Raw genomic sequence first — 8,996 nt, 5'->3', positions numbered from 1 at the left:
TATATATAATACATATTTGAACGAAAAATTATTTCAAATGATAAAACTGTTGAAAATATTTACAAGATATAATAAAATTTTCAAATTATCAATTATAGGCACTAATATACACTAATAAATTTCTACCAATATCTATTTATATCATTAAATCTCATCGTTATTAGTTTTAAAATTTTGTCATATTTTATAAATATTTTGATATATTTTTCTATATTTAAAAACAGTCTTATTTAAACTATTAAATATTTCAAACTTTTTGTTTGTTTGTTTTTTTAGTTCATTTCAACATCTTCCTTCTAATTTTCTTAGAACATAAGAATGTTCCCAGTTTCACACCAGACTTAAAGCTTACTTTATGTCTCTAACCTTTTAAAGTTTTCTAATAAGTTCATAATTTTTTTTCGTTATATCTAATAGATTTTTTATAAAATCGAAAATTTAAAATATTAATTTAATCTATTAAATATAAAATTTGAAATTTATGTTTAATGGAATCCTAAACATAAAAGTCTCAGATCTATTAAGAGTCTATTAAAAGATTAATTGATCTATTAAAAGTCTTAGGTCTATTTTACAAGATGGTTTCAGCTTCAACCTCGACCAAGGATCCTCGAGATTTTAGATCCCTTTATTTTCATTGTAGTGGCTAAAATCACTTCAAAATTGTTACCCTCCATCCGCTTTCTCTATTAACGTCTTGGCTTTTTAGTTTAATATTTGGAGATTTGTCTCTACCACATCCTCAGTCTTCGTATTTTCATTCCACCTAGGATGAGTTTTTCCCTTAGTCTTGGATCATGAGTATCTGACTAAGTGAATTAGATACTCATGATTCAAAATCAAAGTCAAGACAGTTGAAAAGGAGTATGTCTCGATTTCTTTATGCTAGTGCGGAAGTTTGATGTATGCTATGCTCTGTACTAGGCCTGATCTTGTCCATGTTGTTAGTGTTGTCAGCAGGTTCATGGGTCAACCTGGAAAGGAGCATTGACAAGCTATTAAAAGGTTTTTTTCATTACCTTAGATGTACATTTGATGTTTGTCTTGTTTATGAGAATGACACACAAAGTGTTTGGTGATAGATTATTCTGATTCTGACTATGTTGGAGATGTTGACAGTAGGAGGTCTATGACTGGCTATGTGTTCACTCTGGGTGGTTCTGTTGTTAGTTCGAAGGCAACCTTACAACCTACAGTTACTTTTGTCTACTACTAAAGCAGAGTACATGGCCTTGACAAAAGCTGCTAAAGAGGGAATATGGCTAAGGGGGTCAGTTAGTGATCTTGGTTTGCATCATGACCGTGCTATTATATATTGTGATAGTTTGAGTGCAATATGTCTAGCCAAGGATTTAGTTCATCGTGAGAGAACTAAGCACATTGATGTAAGATATTACTTTTTAAGAGGTGAGCAAAGAGTTAAGGTGACGAAAATCGGTACTGTTGATATGTTCACCAAACCGGTTCCACAAGGCAAGTTCCAACATTGTTTAGACTCTATTGAATGTTTTGAATTGTTAGTGGTCCCCTCTATGGGACACTTTGAGACATGAGGGAGAAGTCTAGGTATGTCTGGCAATGTTGTCTATGTTGCATCTAGTACATCTGTTATCTGGGAAAGAATTCAAGTGAAGGTGGAGATTAGTTGGAATACCTTGAATTTGTTTATTAGCGCTTCGAATAATCAAGTACGGGGGTCTAGTTATTCACAATGATGACCCTAGGATTTAGAGTAGTATGTTATAAAAACTCTCAAATCCTAAAGGCGTTGTTTGTGTATTCAGAAAACATTCTCTCTAATAATACTGTTCTTCGTTTGCCTCATGGACGTTGAGTTAGAGCAAGTATCCAAGAGTTCTACCAGATCGAAGTAGTTTGAGGTTGCAGTTGTATCGAAATTAGTCGTTCCATCTTGTTAAGATAATTGTTGTTGCCTACTTGCAGTCCGTGCAGAGCGAATAATTTTCTTTAGGACAATGCTTATCAGAAGCGTGTCTCGACTACCTCAATATTTTGAGGTTCCTAGTTATTTCAATTCATAAGCCTTGTTATATTATTTGGCTTACTTTTAGGTTTGAACATTATTATTGTATACAATGTTGTACTGTATCTAGTTGAGGTGTAATCAGTTTACTAGTATATTCAGTTTATATATATCATTTCCTAATAGTAACCAACTCAGGTTTTGATCCATCTCTCTCACTTTTTTCTAAAAGAGTTATTTGAGACTATTTGGAGCATTTCCATGCATTTATTTTCCATTTTGGCTTCTCAATAAGTATGCAATTGTGCTTGAATTTTCTAGGTCCTATTTTCTACAATTTTCATTTTTTAGCATTTGAATGACTTTTGAGTTCATGGACTTTTGAACGTCCATTTGGCTTTTAAAATGGCTTGTCATGCTTGTCAAAATTTAGATTAATGATATTAAAAACCTTTTTGTTTATTCAACCCCATTGGTGTTGCTTTTTTCAAATCTTCTTAAGGTTTGCTGACTAAACCAATTCACTATATTAGTTTTATCAAGTTAATTCTTGAGTGAATTGTCTTAGGATCCAAGAGTAACCATCATAGGTTCTAAGTTTGATGTAAGAGTCATTCGTCCTTCTACCTAAGATCTTTGTTAGAATCATTTGTTAAGTTAGCCTTACTTGTGAATGTTGCAAAAATGCTAGAAGGACCTCTAGCTTTACATAAATCAAGCATTGTGGGTGCTTACCATGTGGTACCAGAGCATTTGGTCAACATCATTTGCCGACTCTAGAGGTTAAAAATCTTTACTTTGTTTCAATTTGTTTTCATTTTTTCCCCAAAGCATTTGCTTATAAAAGACATACTACAATTTTTCTAGAAATTTTCTTCAAATTGGCTCTTCAATCATTAAAAGAATTATCAGCAAAAAAACTAATAAAAAGTAGTAACAAAAAAAGTGTTCATAGATCCAGGGCAAAAGAAAATTTTTTATCATTAGATCTTGCTTTGTTCAAAATTTCAAGCTATTGATTATAAGGTTGAGTTATTCTAGTCATGGTCTGTGAGAGTTGATCCTTTGAATTGGTTACATCAAACTTTTTGTAAAATTGCACCAAAATTTAAGTAAACCTTTACATCTTTGACTTAGTACCAAAAGTTTACCATTGAGTGATAAACATGAGTGTCCTTGAGTAAAACTGGTGAGAAGTATTGAAAGGCCCTTGTTACTGACTTCAAAATGTCAAAGGGTGAACAAAGAGTACCACAAATACAAGATCCTAATATCGCTATTCTTCAAGAAATTCAAGGTATAATGGAGATGATGAGGGAAGATAGGCAAGAAAGGATGACACAACAACAAAGAGAAGATAGGTTATTTCAATGCAACGCACATGGCAGCACATCCTTTACAACTTTTGAACAATTTTTTGTCCACTGTGCCATCTTCCAAACTACATAACTTTTCTCGTGTCATCTTATCTCCATTATCTTCTTGACCCATTGAGCTAACATTATACATAAACTTAGGCTAAGAAATCTTTGTTTCCTCTCATGCATTAACTAAGCTTCTTCAATTTTCTTTCCCTTGCTTTCCGTATTAACTCCTTCCAGTACATGCAATGGTTCAATGGTTGAATTCATATCATTCCCCTTTCTATAAAAGGATTTGTTCTCAAATCAACATCTTCATTTCCTACATCAAAAGGAGTCAAATCAGCCACATTGAAAGTAGAACTTTCATTGTACTTACCTTAAAAATCTAGTTTGTATGCATTGTCATATGTTGGGTAACTAAGCTGTACTTTATTTTGCTTCTCACTAAAGAACATGATTGGCCTCTTTTCTTCAATCATAACTGCTCCAATCACTTTTCCACGTGCATTACATTCAATCTCAAAAGATTTATCAAAATTAGGTAAAACAAGACAATGTGTGTTGGTCAATTTATTTTTCAATTCATTAAATGCATTTTCATGTTTTTCTTTCCATTTAAATTTTCCATTATTTTTAACAACATTAGAAGAAATTAGGTATTTGATGTCGGTTTAGATAAAAAGGTGCAGATGTATAATGTCTACTAGAGAAAAAAGAATGAATCTTTAATTTCGGTTTTCAACTAACATTGTAGTACATTGTAGCCTATTTTCAATAGTTCAATTTTTTTCCCAAATTTTACCCATTCAAAACATGCAAAAATCCAGTGTGTTTCACCATAGGTTCTACCCAGGGGATTAGAAACAATATGGGATCAACTGTTGATGAATATCTAGGAGGTGTTCAATTGAGAATTGATTTTTTTATTACTTCACTAAGTCATGCAAATGTTTCTATGAGTGTTAATAACTTAAAACCAAATTAGGAAGCCTTGCATCAAGAATAGTCTAAAAGAATCAAATTCCTTGTGTAGAAGCATTTGATAGCTATTTGCCTTAATTTGTGTGATATGAACATTTCAAAGAACAGTAATAAAGCTTCAGGATTAAACATGCTCTTAAAAATTCAAAAAAAATAGAATGTTACCTTTTGAAGATCAGCCTTCAAAACCTTCACCCAAAGAGAATTCAATCCTTACAGCACTGTATGAACTGATTCCATGAGCAGGACACTACCAAAAGAGACTTCTCTACTATTCTCTTGGATATGGAAAAGTTTGTGGAAACCTTGTGGAAGGGAAGGGAAACACAGAGAATTCTTTCTCTAAGAAAATGAGTATGAGAGATATTAAGAGAAAGGGAGAGTTAAGCTATCATAATATTTCACTTAACCAACAACTACAGACTCTCTGCAAATTTAAGAACATCAAGAAAGAGAGAGGGAAACTGCCCTTTCTCCACTTCCCCATTCCACTGTAGTGTAAAACAATTTAATTTAGTTTAATAAATTTATTAAATTTAATAAAATTAATTAATTAATTTAAATAGTTAATGTTTATTTGATTAGTTTTAATCATATTCTAAATATGCATCCTCACATAACTATCGTTTTAATGTGAATCTTATTCATATTAATTATAACCTATACACTAGAAGAAATTTGGGCTTTAATGTCAGTTTTAAACCAACATTAAAAGGACTTTAATGTCGGTTGACAACCGACATTAAAGATAGTGTTATTAAAGCCCTTTAATGTCGGTTGCCTTTAATGTCGGTTTTAAACCGACATTAAAGGGCTTCAATAACACAGTCTTTAATGTCTGTCTCTTATACACATCTAGATGTGTATAAGAGACAGCAACCATAACCACCAAATTATTTAGTCCATTCCTTTCTAAAATTCATAGTAGTAACTCTACTTTATTAGTATACACAAACATGAGGAGTGCAAGTCCTCAGTGATGTCCCGGCGGCTTCTCCTTGATCTTCTCCATTATTCCTTTCTTCTCATGCTGCCCACCGTACTGGGCCGACGAATAACGCCCGGCATTGTGGTTGACACTGCCTGGGGCTCATGATGTCGTCCTGACATCTTTTCCTTTACCTTCTCCTTTAGCCCATTCTTCCTCCTCCTCCCTCCATGACCGTCTTCTTCCGACTAACACATTTTCACAATAAAATCATCAATTCTTCCATTTTAAATCAGACCAAATAAAATAATGAAAATATATGCAAACATTAAGGTTGTTTGAAGGAACTTGCAAGATGGAGTTTTTAATGCATCCACCAATTTTTTTTTTAAATATTTTAATTTTTTTTATAAAGATGGATGATGCAGCATGAACTACGCACCTAATCAAATAAAAAAATTGAACAATGATAGAGATTAAAACATATTATTGATATTTTTTAGTCGTGAACTAAAAACACAACTCCACCTCCTACATGTAGCTTAGACAAGTTCTGGACTAGAAAATTAGAAGGTTTATGTCCAGACTTACGGAGCTAGAACTGGAGCTTCTAGAGCGATGAAGTATGCCTCCATGCTTCTTATGCTGTTGATGGTGTCCTCCTCCATAACTGGTGCCACCATGAAGTATGCCTCTATGCTCCTTATGCTGTTGATGGTGTCCTCCTTCAAAACCACACAGCTCAATGCCAACACTAGAATATAGAAGTTGTAAGACGGTATGGTCCCGGATGATGGAGTCAGGTCGGGGGAAATCCCATTGCCAGCATCAGTGGTCGAGGTCAGTATGGTTAATTAAAATTTTGCAATATTAACCTTAACCTTTTCTAAATTTTCATTAAAATTTAGAAAATAATCAAGATTAGGGATAAAAGAAGTGATAAAAGAAGTGGTATTAAGCAAAGCATAATTTCCATCAATCAAGGCTTGTCTACAATAAACCTGATGATTAAATGTGGCCGTCATCCCCAATTAATCCAAATACCTTAATCAATCAAAAAAAAAAACATTATAAACATTATAAACTTGTTTTTCATTAATAGGTAACAGCTAACAGCCATAAGCTCTTCAAATAAAAAGCAGAAGAATAATAATATGCCTCAATGTTCATGAAAGCTTCTACTTAGAACACAACAATAGAAACACAAACCTCCTTTTTTGGTGCAACATGGCGCTCTCGATCAACAATAGCCCTTTTGTTACAAATTGCAAGCATTCAAAAATGCACTTACCAGGAACAATTTTCACCTGAATCCCTTGCTGTTGCAAGAAATCCATCTCCTCCCCACCCCTTCCAAACACCTAAAAAATATACAAACAAAAAAGGTTTAAGACAAAGGATTGAAAGTGAAAATGTTATCATAATTCATATTCAACTAACCGTGTTTATTGGGAATGTGCATAAAGGATACTCACTTGACGCTTATGTTCTAGAAAAATTTCACCAAATATTAAACCACCACACAATATGCGAGAGTAGAGGTATGAGGGAGAGCGAGAGTGAGAGTAGCGAGAGTGGAGGAATGAGCAAGAGAGAGTAGCTAGCGGAGGGACAAGTGAGAGCGAGAGGGCTGCGCTGCAGAGACTATAAGTGAGAGCGAAAGCGAGAGCGGATAGACTTTATGAGCAAGAGCTAGGGATTTAAGCGAGAGGGGAGGGATTTGGCCTTTATGAACGAGAGCGAGAGAGATTTGGGCGGAGATATATATGTTGTGGTCTGCAGGATTGGAATATCTGAATATGGCACACTTATGTAACAAATGGTGCTGGAAAAATGTCAAAAGAATTACCAACCTGGGCCTTTCTGTTCTCTTGTGTTTCTTCTTTTTCTTCAGCTTGACACTTTCCAGAGAGATCAAACCTGAAAACAAATTATTAGGAGAAAAATCAATCTTGAATATGGTAATGATAACTTTATCTTCCTAATAAATAGCAACTGCAAGAACTTTAGAGATATCATGAAGTAAAAATGTGCTTCAGTGCACTGATACAAGCAAAAATGCCACATTTCTGCCATTCATGGAATGATTGTAAAGACATAATTGAACTTGCAGATATTGATAATACTCTCAAATTTTAATACAGAACGACATACCAGTAAGCTCTCAAACACCTGAAATGTTAACTTATTCTGAATCTGATGAGTCTGATCTCGTACTTTGTCATACACTTCTCCTGGTTTGTGCACTAGATTTTGAAGCATTTATGGATGATTCACCTTCATGGAAGATGACTTGACATTTTGCCAATCTATCTTCCAATTCCTCTGTGCTGAATTCGTCAGTTCAACCAAGCTCATCAAATCCTACCTGATGGATTCACATGAGAGAAAGGTAATGTTAATAAAAACAACCATAATCCAGTAATCAATAATGTATTATCATAAAGGACATACCACATAGTCATCTACTTTTGCATTCTTGATCAGAGCAAGGGTTAGAAGAACAACGATCTTCAACTTCTCAGCCAGAAATGGACTTTTCTCAGCATTAATTTTTACAAAACGTGTCTCAATATGTTGCTTTGCCAAAATGCTCAAGTGCTTGTCCATAACCTGTAATTTGTGTGAAAATACATTGTTCACCATTAAAATTCCCCAACTTCTCTATCAAATATTTTTTTCCGCAATAGTAGAAACCCAGCAGAAAAAAAAAACCCTCAAGCTTCATTCCTAAACGTCCGCATAACATACAAATAAAAACCATTAATCAATGCCCTTCAAACTTCAAACATACAAATTTAAGCAACAAAAAAATAGATAATAATATGCATTAAACATTTGGAATGCTAGTACTCAGATTGAAATATGGAGTGGGGACAAAGAAAATTTCACCTTTGAACGGATCTAACCAAGAGATCAAAGATTGAAATAGATCTGAGTTGGAAGAACAAGGATCTGAGCCACAATGACCGACTGGGCTACGATGAAAGGGATCTGAGCTACAACGACCGACTTGTACCTTTGATGGCTCGACTTCAACTGAATGGACGACTAGGCTTGTACCTTCAACAACGGAACAAATGGTTGGGCTTCGACGGAATGGATGGTGGATCTTCTAGAAGAAGACGACTAGATCTACTATNGTACCTTTGAGTTAACTTATTCTGAATCTGATGAGTCTGATCTCGTACTTTGTCGTACACTTCTCCTGGTTGGGCTTCGACGGAATGGATGGTGGATCTTCTAGAAGAAGACGACTAGATCTACTATGGCTTCGCGTGAAGAACGGAAAATCTTCCACGACTAGATCTAAGGTGTGGCGAGGTCCAGGGAGCGAGGAGGTGGCGAGATGGTGTCGAGCTACGGTGAGCGGCAAGGCGAGGTCCAGGGAGCAAGGAGATGGCTAATGGGAAAAATAGGGTTTAGAAAAGAAATGAAAAAAATATTTTGGGGGAGGATGGGTTTTTTTTTAAAAAAAAAAAAAGAAAAGTGGATCTTTTATGTCGGTTTTAAACCGACATTATACATCCGGTTTCACTTTTTTCAACCGACATTAAAGCCCAAAATTCTTGTAGTGTTAGTTTTAATATAAATCTAATTTATATTAAGTTATATTTGAATCTTATTCAAATATTAATACTCTCTTATTATATAGTTTAATTCTAAATCTAGTTCAAAATAGCTTTATATTATGATGTATATTAATTGTATCATATATAATTAATATTATATTATTTTT

At 34.1% G+C, this 8,996-nt stretch overlaps 1 long non-coding RNA gene across 1 annotated transcript; it reads right to left on the bottom strand.

Moving 5' to 3' along the window:
- Nucleotides 1-7,043: 7,043 nt before the first annotated feature.
- Nucleotides 7,044-7,866, bottom strand: LOC120069745. Its single transcript, XR_005479657.1, has 3 exons — nucleotides 7,712-7,866; nucleotides 7,412-7,625; nucleotides 7,044-7,177 (listed from the first exon to the last, which is right to left on the bottom strand). It is a non-coding gene; the product is annotated as an uncharacterized LOC120069745 (long non-coding RNA).
- Nucleotides 7,867-8,996: the final 1,130 nt, after the last annotated feature.

The sequence above is a fragment of the Benincasa hispida genome, unplaced genomic scaffold (genome assembly GCF_009727055.1).
Source record: "Benincasa hispida cultivar B227 unplaced genomic scaffold, ASM972705v1 Contig579, whole genome shotgun sequence".
Lineage (NCBI taxonomy): Eukaryota > Viridiplantae > Streptophyta > Magnoliopsida > Cucurbitales > Cucurbitaceae > Benincasa > Benincasa hispida.
The sequence above is the reverse complement of the archived record's forward strand: the minus strand, read 5'-3'. Positions and strand labels throughout refer to the sequence as shown.